Source organism: Pongo pygmaeus, chromosome 12 (assembly GCF_028885625.2).
Source record: "Pongo pygmaeus isolate AG05252 chromosome 12, NHGRI_mPonPyg2-v2.0_pri, whole genome shotgun sequence".
Classification (NCBI taxonomy): Eukaryota; Metazoa; Chordata; class Mammalia; order Primates; family Hominidae; genus Pongo; species Pongo pygmaeus.
The window spans coordinates 39294841-39309886 of NC_072385.2; positions in this window are offsets into that span (position 1 = coordinate 39294841).

Consider the following 15046-nt stretch of genomic DNA (forward strand, 5'->3'; position numbering starts at 1 on the left):
AATCAACCTAGTCTGATTTCAGATCTAGGGCCCTGATCATGGTGAGAGTTTAAATTTTATTGCATATATATATATATATAAAATATATATATAAGATTGCATATATATATAAAATTGTATATATATAAATGTAATAAAATATATATAAAATTGTAGTATAAACTGCAGTTATACCCTAACTTAGGGTGAAGATTTGGTTGCAACAATGGATCAGGTGAAAGGATGAGATGGGAGAAGTGTGAAGGTAGAAATTCACTGGGCAGAGCCAATGAGACTCATGCTGAAATCCAGGTAGATCAAAACACAAAAACTGTCAAAGTAGGTCAAAATCAAACCCAGAGCAGCTAATGGGCTACTGGGAAGATATAAGAACGGGGAATTATATGGGAGCTAGTCCAAGATGGTTCCTGGAATGAGACTTGTTAGTACTGAAGAAGGAATCTCATTCATCTAAAGAAGCCATCCTTTGTCCTAGAGCCTGACCCCGGCTTATCACTTAACCCACTCCTACACACGGGCAAAACAAACACTAGGCTAAGAAAGGCCAGTAATCCACGGATATTATCCCAATTCTTCATAGGGAGAAGAAAATTGACTTGATTCTTAAATTACTCAGCATCAAAATCATTTTAATTTTACCAACAAATAAAGTGGGATTTTTTTTTTTTGAGACAGAGTCTCACTCTATTGCCCATGCTGGAGTGCAATGGTGCAATCTCAGCTCACTACAACCTCCGCCTCCCAGGTTCAAGTAATTCTTCTGCCTTAGCCTCCAGAGTAGCTGGGATTACAGGTGCACACCACCACACCCAGCTAATTTCTTTTGTATTTTTAGTAGAGATGAGGTTTCACCATGTTGGTCAGGCTGGTTTTGAACTCCTGACCTCGTGATCCACCCGCCTGAGCCTCCCAAAGTGCTGGGATTAGAGGCCTGAGCCACTGCGCCCGGCCAAAATGGAATATTTTATATTTAGAGGACTCTGAGTGACTTACTGGAAATCTGCCCATCCTCAAAGCTCCGAACAAGTTACCAACCAAATTCAATGCTCTTTTGCAAAGGCCTTTTCGGCAATAGTGGCTCCTGATTTCCTTTGTAGGTCCTAAGAAGGGCCATTCTGGTTGAACACAGGCTGAGAGACTCTTTAAACTGCATTTACTTATTCTTTTCTAGGATTCTACATTTATTTGGGGTGTGTTGAAATGAATGTCTGTGGCAAGTACAGTGTTTTTTTTAATGTTATGTTTGTTGAAGATCAAAATATGCCACCCCAACATAAGCCACTTTGGCATAAGTGTTATTTTGAACTGGAGGCAAATGAGATCCAACAGATGCATGTGCCTTCCCAGCACAACCCTTATCTGAGTAAAAGCAGAAACTCCTGAGAAATGAGAACTTCCATCAACTCCTTTCATAGGGAAGTTTTCTGCTACGAAAAGAACAAAAAGTCGGCACTGAGATGGACCTGCACAAGCAAACCTTACTCCGTGAGCGCCCCCATGTGTTAACCTTCCGCCTGGGAAGGCTAACGGTCTTGTCACCACTACAAAGGCATTGCTCTTTGCTGAGATGCTATGTAAGCCCAAGTTCTAACCATCCCTTTGTGCTGCTCATCACTAAGATTCCTCCTTGTACCCTGCACAGGATAATAAGCTGAATAATCTGTTTTTCTCCTGTTATGCTGTCTTTTGTCAGTCTGATTTGCAGGGCCCCAGCAAATAACCTAAGACTGGTAAAGGAAAAAGACTTTTTTTTCCTCCCTTTCCTGTTCATGATATCTGAGGGACTGAGAAGAGAAGAAGGAAGTTAAGCCTCCCCCTCAAGCTATCCCCTGGACCACCAACACTGTACATTCTTAGCAGGCATGCTGGAGGCTTTCCTCCATTCCAGGGACTGCACAAAGTGTTTTCCTAGAATGAGACCCCTACTAATCTTCCCCAGGGGCTCGCAGACATATAAGGCTGGCAGACACATCAATGATGAGCTACCATGGAAGAAGAATTATATCAATAATTTTTCTCTCAAAAAGACCCCCATACAGTCTTCCCCATCTCAGTAAACAATAAATGTAAATGTTATTGCAATGTTTACAATATTTTCTACATGTTTTACGTATGGTAACTGATGAAAGCATTAGAACCACACTATAAAGAAGTACTATCAGTAATTCCACTTTATAGATGAGGACACTGATGCACAGAAAAGTAACTTGCCTGAGGCTGCAGGAAGTAAATAACAGAATCAGGAATTAAGCTGGAGCAGTATGGCTCCAGGCTCATCAGGCTAACACACATGACTCCCTTTCTAACGGGAAGCTGCATTCCAGATGGGCAGGCCCAAATGCTTGGCTCCTTCTCTTTTTCTTCCACCTTATTCCCGTTCAAATTCAAAACACATCTCACCTTCTCCTCCACTGCCTCCCTGGTCCAGGCACCGTTGAACCTCACCTAGATTATAGCGACAGCTTTTCACTGGTCTCCCAGCTTCTGCCCTTGAGCCTCCATGGTCTATTCTCACAACAACAAGAGTGACCTGGACCTGGGTTCCAAAGCCTGTGATGCTGTATGAACTCAAAGTAAAAGCCAGTTCCTCACAGTGCCTCGCAGTCTTTTCAGGGTCTCCAGGTGTTTATGCCTCACCGATGGCACATCCGGGGGCTTGCATGATGACATTGCATTGCCCACCTCAGCCTCCATACAGCCATAAGGCACAGACTTATCAATGGCACACAATCTTATCAGATCATGTATATGTTCTGCTGAAGCATTGTTAGATACAAATCTATCATAGAGCCCTAGCCATCATTAACAGAAGGTAATAATTTATAAATGATGGACTGACTACACAGTAGGAGGCCATACCCCAAAAGTCATCCCTTGAAGGAGAACTGCCTAGAAGAGCTCCACAACCACTAACATCTATGTTTGGTATTTCGGCCACCGATACTTTTGAGTTTATGTGCCATAGCAACTGCTATAGGCAATTCAAATGGTAGTGAGAGCATAGGCTTTGGGATCAGACTGCCAGGGACTGTATCTTAGCTCTATCATTTACTATAACCTTTGCCAAGTTACTTTACCTCTGCCTGCCCTAGTCTAATCATCTGGTAAGATAGCTGTCATGAAAGTCCTGGTCCAAAATGTCAAAGTGATGAACGAATGGGCCAATATATGTAAAGTACTCACAACAGGGTATAGTGTCTCCTAAAAACTTAAAAATGTAAGATATCATTATTAGTATTACTATAGTATTGAGAGAATGTACTCACAGTCCTTAGTAGTCTTGTCTTGAAAATGATATTTCAAGGAAGTTCAAGTAATCAATGTGTACTCTAGTATACCACATCCTTGCACATGTGGCTAGAATGAACCATCTGGAGATTGCGAAGCTGAGAACCAGGCTCTGGAACAACCTGTCTTCTCTAACATACTGCCACCAAGTGAGGGCCTGAGTGAATGACAAGCTTGGATTCCTGTAGAACATTTTATCTCTTCCGAAAAAGAAACAGTCATAGAACGAATCCAATAAGATACTGTGAAACTCAATTTTAATAATTTTAGTTCCTCTTGACAAAACAAATTCTGGGCCTAAATTTCCTAGATTATTTCTTCAAATTTCTATATCTTATCACCTGTATATACCCAGTAAGAGCAATTATATGGAAGTAGCAAATTACCTAAAAAGTCTGTCTTGAAGCTAAACCCTGAAATTATATTTATTTTTAATGTTCAAAATCCCTGGATTCTACCCTTTTATTTTATTCTTCTTTCCATCAAATTAGCCTGTCTTAGTCTGTTTAGGCTACTATAATAAAGTACCATAGACTTGTCAGTTAGAAATGACAAAAATTTAATTCTCACAGTTCTGTACTGGAAAGTCCAAGATCAAGGCAAGATCAACGCAACAACAGGGTCAGCAAGGGCCTCCTTCCTTCATGGACAGCAGCTTTGCCTCTGTAACCTCACATGGCAGAAGGGACTAACTAGTTCTCTAGGGGCTCTTTTATGAGGGCACTAATCTTATTCTTTCAGGCTCTGTTCTTAGGACCTAGTCATCTCCCCCAACCCCTTCTATTAATACCTTCACCTTGGGGGTTAAGACTTCATTCAACATTTGAATTTAAGGAGATACCAACAATCAGACTATAGCAGAGCCTAATATCTTTACATCAAGGAAGGAAAAGTACTTATTATTTATTTATTTATTTATTTATGAGATGGAGTCTTGCTCTGTCACTCAGGCTGGAGTGCAGTGGCACGACCTTGGCTCACTGCAACCTCAACTTCCTGGGGTCAAGTGATTCTCCTGTCTCATCCTCCGGAGTAGCTGGGACTATCAGTGCACACCGTGCCAGCTAATTTTTTTTTTTTGTATTTTTTAGTAGGGTTGAGGTTTTGCCATGTTGGCCAAGCTGGTCTCAAACTCCTGACATCAGGTCAGGCCTGCCTTGGCCTCCCAAAGTGCTGGGATTATAGGCATGAGTCACCACACCCAGCCAATAAAAGTATTTTAAATAAATATTTAAAAAGTTTAATGTTTATGTGTCTCTGAAAATAAAATAATAAACAAATAGTGATTCTGAATCTTTGTTGTAGTTTTATTTTACTCTACAGTTGTAACTTTATATTATTTATCATAAAAATCAATGGTTTATCATCGTAACCTTGTGTGAATAATAAATTGTTATTTCTTAAACATTAAGATGAGTTAAACTCTTACCAGATTTCAATACTCAGGAAGACAACTTTATAGTTTTTTAATGTTTTCTCACATTTACGAATATATTAGCTATATATAGGGATTGGGTTATGTATATGGCACTGCTAAAGTCATGTATCATTAAGGTTAACAGTAATTTACTGTAAAGACTGTGGTCAAATCCCCAAATTAAAAAGATTTTTAAATTGGAAGAAAGGAATAAATTTGAAATAAATGTAACTATGTCACAGTTTTAAGAGTTCTTTCACTATACGAAATACTTTTTATGAAACAAATACAAAAACTTGTCCATTGCAAATCTCTGTCCTGACCCAAGGTCTACTTTGAGGCCATACTCAGCATTCAGCCACATCTCTTAAAACAAATAAACTAAAATGAAAGAATAAGCGATTCAGTGCCATAGTGCATTAATGATTGACAAGACTTTCATTAAAGGTTTGGCTGAAAGATAAGTAAGATGGTGTACATTTCATTGCTGTGTACAATTATCATTTCATTAAAATCCCTATTAGCTATTTCTGTTCTCCCTGCATGGTTCTCTTTTCTATCAGCTCTACTCTGAATTGCTTTCATTGGTTTTCCTTGATATTTCAAGGTCTCTAAAATCTCCCCCTATTAACCAAAGCAAGCCACTCTGACTTCACACTATTCCATCCAATGAAATAAAAGCTCCTTTGAAGCAGTTTTGAAGCCATCTCTGGTTCCCAGCCATGTGGCTTTTTCCGTCATTTAATGATCAAAATAAGTCAGTTAGATAGAGAAATTACTTATTGTGCTCTTCTGAAAAGGAAATAAGTATTTTTAAATCACCATTCATAAACTTTTCCATTTCTTATCAACCAGATAATAACAAACAAGGTATTATTTTCCCCATTTTTCAGAGAAAAGACAGAAAGGTTATCTTGCCAAAAGATATCACACTACATATGATGAAATGGCTCATTGAAGCTCCATTCATTCTATTTATCATTGACGAAGTTGGTAAGATAAAAGCTACATATTCTAGGCTATTGTATAGCATGGAGTTTGCATGTAAATTTGATTTCACCAGTTAGATATATTCCCATGAGATTAGGAAGGTGGTGATGAGGCTGTTTCTCCTAATCAGCAAGTTCCTGGCAACATGGAGATATTCTTCAGCAATGTTTCCGGATCGGATAAAACACCAAAAATAAAAAAAACTTTTGAAGACATTGGAAAGCTACTGAATCAGCTGAGATTAAAAAAATTCTTCTAATGTTTCTTAATGGGGGGTTGGTCTACCACAAGCTACTCCATCATAATCAGAAGGAGACTTCCAGAATGACACAAAACTAGCCCATCACGGGAACGACTTCAGGTGAAAATCCCACTGAGGTTATTGCCAAAACTGTCTCTTATACACAGAAATCCAGAAGATGGGAGTCAATGGTAGATTAATTGAAAATATATAGACTGAAGTACAAAGTGAAACAAGGCAAATACAGAAAAACCATTAAGGCCAGAGGCGGTGGCTCACACCTGTAATACCAATACTTTGGGAGGCCAAGGTGGGAGGATCACTTGAGCCCAGGAGTTTGAGACCAGCCTGGGCAACATGGAGAAACCCCGTCTCTACAAAAAAATACAAAAAATTAGCTGGATCTGGTAGTGTACGCCTGTATTCCTAGCTACCTGGGAGGCTGAAGTGGGGGGATTGCTTGACCCTAGGAGGCAGAGGTTGCAGTAAGCTGTGATAGTGCCACTGCACTCCAGCCTGGGCAACAGAGTGAGACCTTGTCACAAAAAAAAAAAAAAAAAAAAAAATCATTTTACTTGGCATTCTGCAATTGCCAAGTAGAATGAATATAAATGAAAAATCTCCGTGTACATCATAACAAAACTAGTGAAAACCAAAGGAAAGATCAAAATCTCAAAAACAAGGTGGACAAATAGACATATTACCCAATTCCCTTTTGACTTATCATCAGAAGCTAGAAGACAGTGTAATTACATCTTAAAAGTGCTGATAAAATATATCCAACAACGTAGACTTCTATACCCAGCAAATAACATCCTTCAAAACGTGGAGGTGAAATAAAAATGTTTTGGAAAAACAAAAATAAACTCTGTTGTCAGTAAATCTAAACTAACAGCAATATCAAGTGGAATTCTACAGGCAAAAAGAAGAGGATTCCAGATAAAAGGATAGAAAAGCAGGAAAAAAAGAACAAAGGAAAGAGTATCACAATAATAATGTCTTATTATTATCTTATGTAATTCCATTTAGCCCCTTATTTAATTCCATTTACAAAAAGGGTATTCTACCAAAAGGGGTAAATGGAATTAAACTATTATAACATCATAGTATTGTCAAGGACATGGTAAAGTGAAACTTTATATTACAATCTCAAGGTTAATCATTAAAAGATTTAATATGAATATATAACTAACAATAGAGTCTATTATATTTAAAATTTTGATTTAATTCAAAATAAGGCAAAGACAGAGAAACCGAAATGTAAAACAAATTGAATGAAAACAATAATAGCAAGAAAATGAATAAACTCAAATATGTCAGTAATTACATAAGTTTAGCAAGAAGATAAAATGCTCCTAAGCAACATACAGACAATAATATACTTCCAAAATATATAAAGCAAAAATTGATAAAACTAAAAAGGAGGAATAGAAAAATCTATAACTAGAATTGGAGGATTTATCAGCAACTGATAAAACAAGCAAACAAAATAATTGACAAACAACATATTAGAATATAAGGAATTTATAATTAATCTAATTAACAAATATAAGAAACTACAACATGACAGGCTATGCATTTTTTCCAATACACATGGGATATTTCCCCAGACTAACAACAAGATAAGCTAAAAAGAAGGTCTCAAAAAATGAAAAGAATTGAAATCCTTCAGAGTATGTCTTCTGACCATAACAAAATTATGCTTAAAAAACCCAAAAATATATATGACTAAAATCCTCAATTGTTGAAAATAAAGTAATACACATTTAAACATAAAGAAGAAATTAAAAAAATTAGAATGTATTCTAAATGAAAATGATAATAAAATATAACAAAACTTATGAAACTAAGAGTTGTGCTTAAAGGAAAATTTATAGCTTTAAGTTCTTATATTAAATAGAGAATGTTGAAAATCAAGTTTTAATTATTCATCTCAAGACATTAGGAAAAGAATACCTAATGAAAAGCAAAGCAAGCAGCAGAAAGAAATTGAAGATAAAAGCAGAAATTAATGAACAAAAAATATCATTAAAGCCAAAGGTTAGTTATTTGTACTGATTAATAAAATGGATAGACTTCTAGCAAGTCTCATCAAGAGAGAAAGAGAAAATCTACAAATTCCAATATTTGGAATGAAAAAGAGAATATTATGAGAAGCACCGATATATAATAAACAGGTAAGAGAAACTAGTAAAAAAACTTTTTTCTAATAAATTTGAACATTTACTTTAAATAGTTAATATTCTTTAAAGAAAAAATATCCAGCTTACTAGGTGTATGGGTCTATTTCTGGATTTTTGTTGAAGGCCAAAAGAATGAGGGTAGTGCAAAACTCAGTATACCACTGGAGGCTATATGAGTAAACAGCAAACTGTTCTCATGACAGCAGGATGTTAGCAAACTGACAAACTGTGTCTGCTGCCCAGAAGAAATGCTGAGGGCAGTCACGACCCAGGCACAAGTGTTTCTTGTGATCAGGCAAATCTGAAGCCTGTTAGTAATAATATGAACCTGTGATCAATCAAGCAGCTGACCAGTCGTTAGCTCCTCCTCCCTGCTCTTTCTACCCAATAAATACGAAGGGCTGTAGAAGCTCAGGGCAGCTGCTTTTGCTCACTAAAAGCACAGAGCCGACTTCTTCCCCTGGCCCCTTTCTTTAAAACAGTTTCTTTTGTTTTAAGTTTTCATTTCTGTATTCATCCCCCTTTGTTCAGTCTCGTAATGACTGTCTCAAGTAGTAACAGTAATAACTATCGTAGTGACAGTCTCAAGTAGTAACCGTGGCAGTCTGCCACAGATCTTCTATTCTATTTCTTTAATCTGTGTCTCTCCTGCCACTTATATAACATAGCCTTGACTACTATAGCCTTGCAATAAAAGAAGAATTTAGAAGAAATGGAAAAGCTGAATGCCCCTATATTTAATAATTTGATTTTTAAAACCGTTTTGCAAAGATATATCCTGGCCCATAGGTTTCACTGGTGACTTTTTAAAAACAATTCAGTAACAAACAGCACCACTGTTACATAAAATCACATAGAAAAGAGGAGAGAGATTTCACAACTTATTTTATGAAGCCTACATAACTTTGATATGAAGACTTGACAAGGATATTACAATAATAATTACTTGCCATTTCTTTCATAAACAAAAATGTTTTAATTAGTGAACAAAGTCCGATAATTTATAAATGTATGATAACAAGTTTTTTATCCTAGGAATATAAAAATGGCTAGAAAAAAAATAAATATAGAGGGAAAAGAAGTGTTTGATAAATTTCAATATTTATTATTGATATTTTATTTTATTTTTAACATATTTCTTTTTTATAATTTCAACTTTTATTTTAGATTCAGGGGGTATGTGTGCAAACTTGTTACATGGGTATATTGCATGATGCTGAGGTTTGGGGTACAAATGACCCCATCACTCAGTTAGCATAGTACCCAATAGGCTGTCTTTCAGACATTGCTCCCCTCCTTGTCTCCCCTCTCTAGCAGTCCCCAGTGTCTATTGTTCCCATCTTTATGTCCATGTGTGCTCAGTGTTCGGCTTCCACTTATAAGTGAGAATATGCAGTATTTGGTTTTCTGTTCCTGCATTAATTCACTTAGGATGATGGCCTCCAACTGAATCCATGTTGCTGCAAAGAACATAATTTTATTCTTTTTTTATGGCTGTATAATATTCCAAGGTGTATATGTACCACATTTTCTTTATCCAATCCACCATTGATGGGGATCTAGGCTGATTCCATGTCTTTGCTATTGTGAAAAGTGTTGTGATGGACATATGAGCACTTGTGTCTTTTTACAGAATGATTTATTTTCCTTTGAGTACATACCCAGTAATGGAATTGCTGGGTCAGATGGTAGCTTTGTTTTATATTCTTTGAGAAACCACCACCCTGCTTTCCACAATGGCTGAACTAATTTACATTCCCATTAACAGTGTGTAAGTGTTCTTTTTTCCCCACATCCTTTCCAGCATCTGATATTTTTTGACTTTTTAATAATAGCCATTTTGATTGGTGTGCAGTTGTATCTTATTGTGCTTTGACATGCATCTCTCTGATAATTAATGACATTGAGCATTTTTTCACATGCTCATTGGCTGCTTATATGTCTTCTTTTGACAAGTGTCTGTTTATGTCCTTTGCCCTCTTTTTAGTGAGGTTATCCATTTTTTCTTGTTGAATTGTCCAAGTTTCTTGTGGATTTTTGATATTAGAACTTTATTAGGTGTAGATTGCAATGTTTTTTCCCTTTCTGTAAGTTATCTGTATACATTGTTGATAGTTTCTTTTGCTGTGCAGAAGGTCTTTCATTTAATTAGATCCCACTTATCAACTTTTGGTTATGTTGCAATTGCTTTTGAGAAGTTAGTCCTGAATTTTTGGCCAAGGCCAATGTCCAGAATGTTATTTCCTAGGTTTTCTTCTAGGATTTGTATAGTTTGAGGTTTTACATCTAAAGATTTAATCCATCTTGAGTTAGTTTGTTTACATGGTGAGAGGTAGGAGTCTAGATGCATTCTTCTGCCTATGGCTAGCCAGTTATCCAAGCTTTCTTGCCAAACTGTGAATAAAATAGAACTTCCTCAAACTGGTAAAGATTTTTTTAATTAAAAAAAAATTCTTAATGGTGAAATGTTGAGATGAAGGTGAAGATAAAGATACCCACTTTAACAATTTCTCTTCTACTTAGAAGTGAAGAATGAATCAATGTTATGAAGTAAGAGAATGAAATAAGAATTATAAAGACGAAAGGGAAAAATCATTATTTGCAGACATCACATTGTGTATGTAGAAAATCTGAAGGAATTTACAGGCATGTTGCAACTAACAAACAAATTAACAAAGGTTCTAAAGTACAAAAAGATGTAAAAGTAAGTGTATCCTTGTATACCAAAAACACACAAAAGGAATGTATATTTTGGAAATAAAAAATATGACAATATCCAGAAATAAATCTAACAAAAGATATCATATAAGATCTCTGCATTATTATGTTAATCTAAATAGAGGTATATATCATGTTTGCATATCAGAAGACTCAATAAAGATTTACATTATTTCAAAAATAATCTTTAGAGTCCACACTCTAAATACAGGGTCTCAAACCATTTCCCAGAAAAGTTGTGTGTATATATGTTTGAACTTGACAAACTGATTCAAAATTTTGCACAGAAATGCAAAACTAAAAATGGTTAAGGAAATTATGAAGAACAAAGCCAAAGGACTTATACTACCCCAAATTAAGATCTAGCACAAAGATACAGTAATTAAGGTTGTGTGCTGTGGGCAGTAGCAAAGACAAATAAACCAAAGGAACTAAACAGAAAATCTAGAAACACATCCCCCACCTTATTATGGTGGAGGTAAATTGTAGTGCAAAGAGAAAAGAAACGTCTCTTCAAATAATAGTTCTGGGTCAATTACATCTTCACATGAAAAATGTTAACATTGACTCCTACTTCACAGTTGATTAAAAAGTAGACTCCAGATAGACTGGAGATCTGAGTATGAATAGTAGAACAATTAAACTACCAGAAGAAAACATAAGAGAACATCCTTGTGACCTTGGAATGAGCAAAGATTTCTCAAGCACAACAAAAAAGCTGCAGTTACTAAGAAAAACATTGATAGACTGGACAATAATTGATCTGTCTCTCAAAAGGTACAATTAAAAGAGTGAAATGTCAGGTCTATGCATTGGGAGAAGATATTTGAAATAATCACAATTCACAATGGACAAACACCCAGAATATGTAAGTAACTTCTACAAGTCAAAAAGAAGAACACACTGTAGAAACTGTTTCACAAAAGAAAATATCCAAATGGCCACTCAAGATATAAAAAGATGCTTGAGGCCGGGAGCAGTGGCTCACGCCTGTAATCCAAGCACTTTGGGAGGCTGAGGCAGGCGGATCACAAGGTCAGGAGTTCAAGACCAGCATGGCCAATATGCTGAAATCCCATCTCTACTAAAACTACAAAAATTAGCTGTTTGTGGTGGCGTGCGCCTGTAGTCCCAGCTACCTGAGAGGCTAAGGCAGGAGAATCACTTGAACCTGGGAGGCAGAGGTTGCAGTGAGCCGAGATTGTGCCACTGCACTCCAGCCGGGGCGGCGGAGTGAGACTCCATCTCAAAAAAATAAATAAATAAATAAATAAATAGGTGCTTGATTTCATTAATCATTATGGAAATAAAAAGCGGAACCACAATATAGTGTCATAACATACCTATAAAACTCTCTTACACATCTTAGGGGTTTATAAATTGGCACAACCACTTTGAGAAACATTTTGGCAATGTCTGCTAACTGCACACAGCCTGCCAAAAACTAGAAACTTCCTTTCAATAGTTGAATAAAGTAAAAGCAAATAAAGGTTTATTTACACTATGTAATTCTATTAAGTAATGAGAAAGAATGAAATACAACTGCATGCAAATTGGATGAATCACCGAGACAAACTGAACGAAAGAAGCCAGACACAAAAGGGTACGCACTGTATGATTCCATTGAAACTTCAAAAAAAGAATAGTGTTTGAAATCACAGTAATGGCTATCCTTGATGTCAGGAGAAGAAGGGAGTAGGTCAGGAAGGGAACATAAGGGGGACTTCCTGGGAGAGAGTGATGTTATTTTTCTTAATCTGGGTACTGGTTGCAAAGGTTTCTTCACTTTGTGAAATGTAATCAGTTGTATTCTTATAATTAGCATGCATTTCTGTTTGTCTGCTATTCTTCAGTAAAGTCTTTTAAAAGATCAGTAACAATACTATGTGTAAAAACTTGTCAAGGGATATTTTTAAATGAAAGACTAGTAAACAGATAACAAAAATTTACATTTTCCATATTGGAAGCAATATATAATGCCACTTGTTCACTGATGAAAAGATAGGCTCCACTTTAATAATAAAAGTGCTGTTTTTTGGGGGTGATATAAAAGTGTGCTTTCATCCTATCTGAGCCACAGAACAGGTGCAAAGTGAGCTGCAGTCAACTAAAAATCCAAATTCCTGAGAAAGAGCTCTGACTGGCTCAGCTTTTTAGGGTACCTTCGGCCAGAGAGAAAGATCCTGTTTTATAATCGTAGATAATCCTTCTGGAAATATGTGAGAAATTCCCAGAAAAAAAAAGCAAAGTACGAGTTAGCAGTAATTGGTGGTGGATTCATTTGGGTTATGTGGATGTTAACTTGATTTTCTTATTTTTTGACCTAAGTGGTTATGTTTAGAATGTACATTTCAAGCACAGTGCACTTTTCCCCAGCATGTGGAAAAATAAGGAAACATCTCAAGTGTTCTAACATCAAAATCCAGGCAACCAGATGGATTCCAGAACAATGAAGCTGAGTTTTTCTTTTCTCCTTCATTACTTCTCTTAGCTTGACTTTCTCAAAAAGCTGAGCCTAACACAGCTTATGAACCATTATTTTATTAGAAGCACACTCCTACATAGCAGAAATGAGGAACAAAGCTAGTAAAACAGAAGAGGCAGGGGAGCCAAGACAAGGACACATTACGCACCCGGCCCTTGCTAACTGTGGAAACTGAGCCCTTGCTCAGTTAATGGAAGCATACCTGAAAAAGCCATGTAAGGACCATGCGGTGGCTGTCCCTCAGAGGAGGCAAATACAAAAACACCTTTTAGAATATGAACTCCCCGTACTTTGGGGCTGCACACACCTGGGCATTTCTGGGAAAGATGGCTGAGTGTGTGTTGTGGGCAGGAGGTGAAGCACTGCTAGGTGGCACCTGTAGAAAGACCAGCAGAGCCCAGACAGAGCTAGAATGAGAGATGGGGAGGATAAGTGGGTCTGAGGGGCATAAGAGGAATCTGGTACAATGCCATTAGCCAGATTAGAAGAACATGACATTGTTCCTGCGGCTATGGAAAGCAAATTCAAGGAAAATTTTCATTACCGGTACCATCTGTGATGTCTTGTCTTAGAAAAGATAACACCAAATCAATCTGAATTTATCTCAAGTTTAATATGAGTGTATTCAATTGAACATTCTGTGAGTGTCTGAAAATCAAAAAGAAAAATTTTAAGTCTCCCTCTAGTGTTCAAACTGTTATTTTACAATTCTGTTGGCCATTAGACAAATAAATTTTGACAACAAAATATTGTTTAATCTTGTAGAGAAAAAAAATTAAGTCATTATGTGATATCAAATTATTAAATGTAAAGCAGGAATCAGTAATGTTTTTTATAAAGATTGAAGGGTAAATATTTTAAGCATTTTAGAGCACATATGGTCTCTGTTGCATATTCTCCTTTGTTTTGGTTTGTCTTATTTTAGCAACCCATTAAAAATATAAAAATCATTCTTAGTACACTGACCATGCAAAACAGGCCAGACTAGATTGCAGTTTACTGATGCCCTTGAGCTGTTGCTAAAAGATACATGTCGTTATTTCTATATATATTTAGAAGTAATATTTATTTACTTATTGTATGCTATATAAATATTTTGATATGTATGTTTATAAAATTAGGAGGCATTTTGTCTTTAATGGCAAATAGTTACAATGTCAATTGCTTTACAAATATTCTTTGTTTCTAATGGTTTATGCCTAGCTTAAAATTCTGAAGAATCCTGACATTTTGGCAGACTCCTGGTATTTAAAAGAAACTTTATCTCATGCAGAAATTCTTAGCACAATATTTCTAAAAGAGAGTCTTTTTACGTCTGGCCAAAATGTTTCCATTATACTTCTTTTCAAGACTTCCTGTCTAATAACTACATAGCTCTAGTTGTGTAAATTTCTGAATTGAAAACAGTTTGCTAAAATTCATTTAAAATTTTGATCTACATGTGGTAATTTTGCTCTTAGAAGGTACTCAGGACTGAGCCCAGTGGTTCACCCCTGTAGTCCCAGGCAGGCAGATCACCTTGAGCTCGAGTTTGAGACCAGCCTGGGCAACATGGCGAGACCCCGTCTCTACAAAAAATACAAAAAAGTAGCCGGGCATGGGGGCCTGTGGTCCCAGATACTCCAGAGGCTGAGGTGGGAGGGTCACTTGAGCCAAGGAGGCGAGCTTGAAGTGAGCAGAGATCAAATAGCGCCACTGAACTCCAGCATGGACTACCAAGCAAG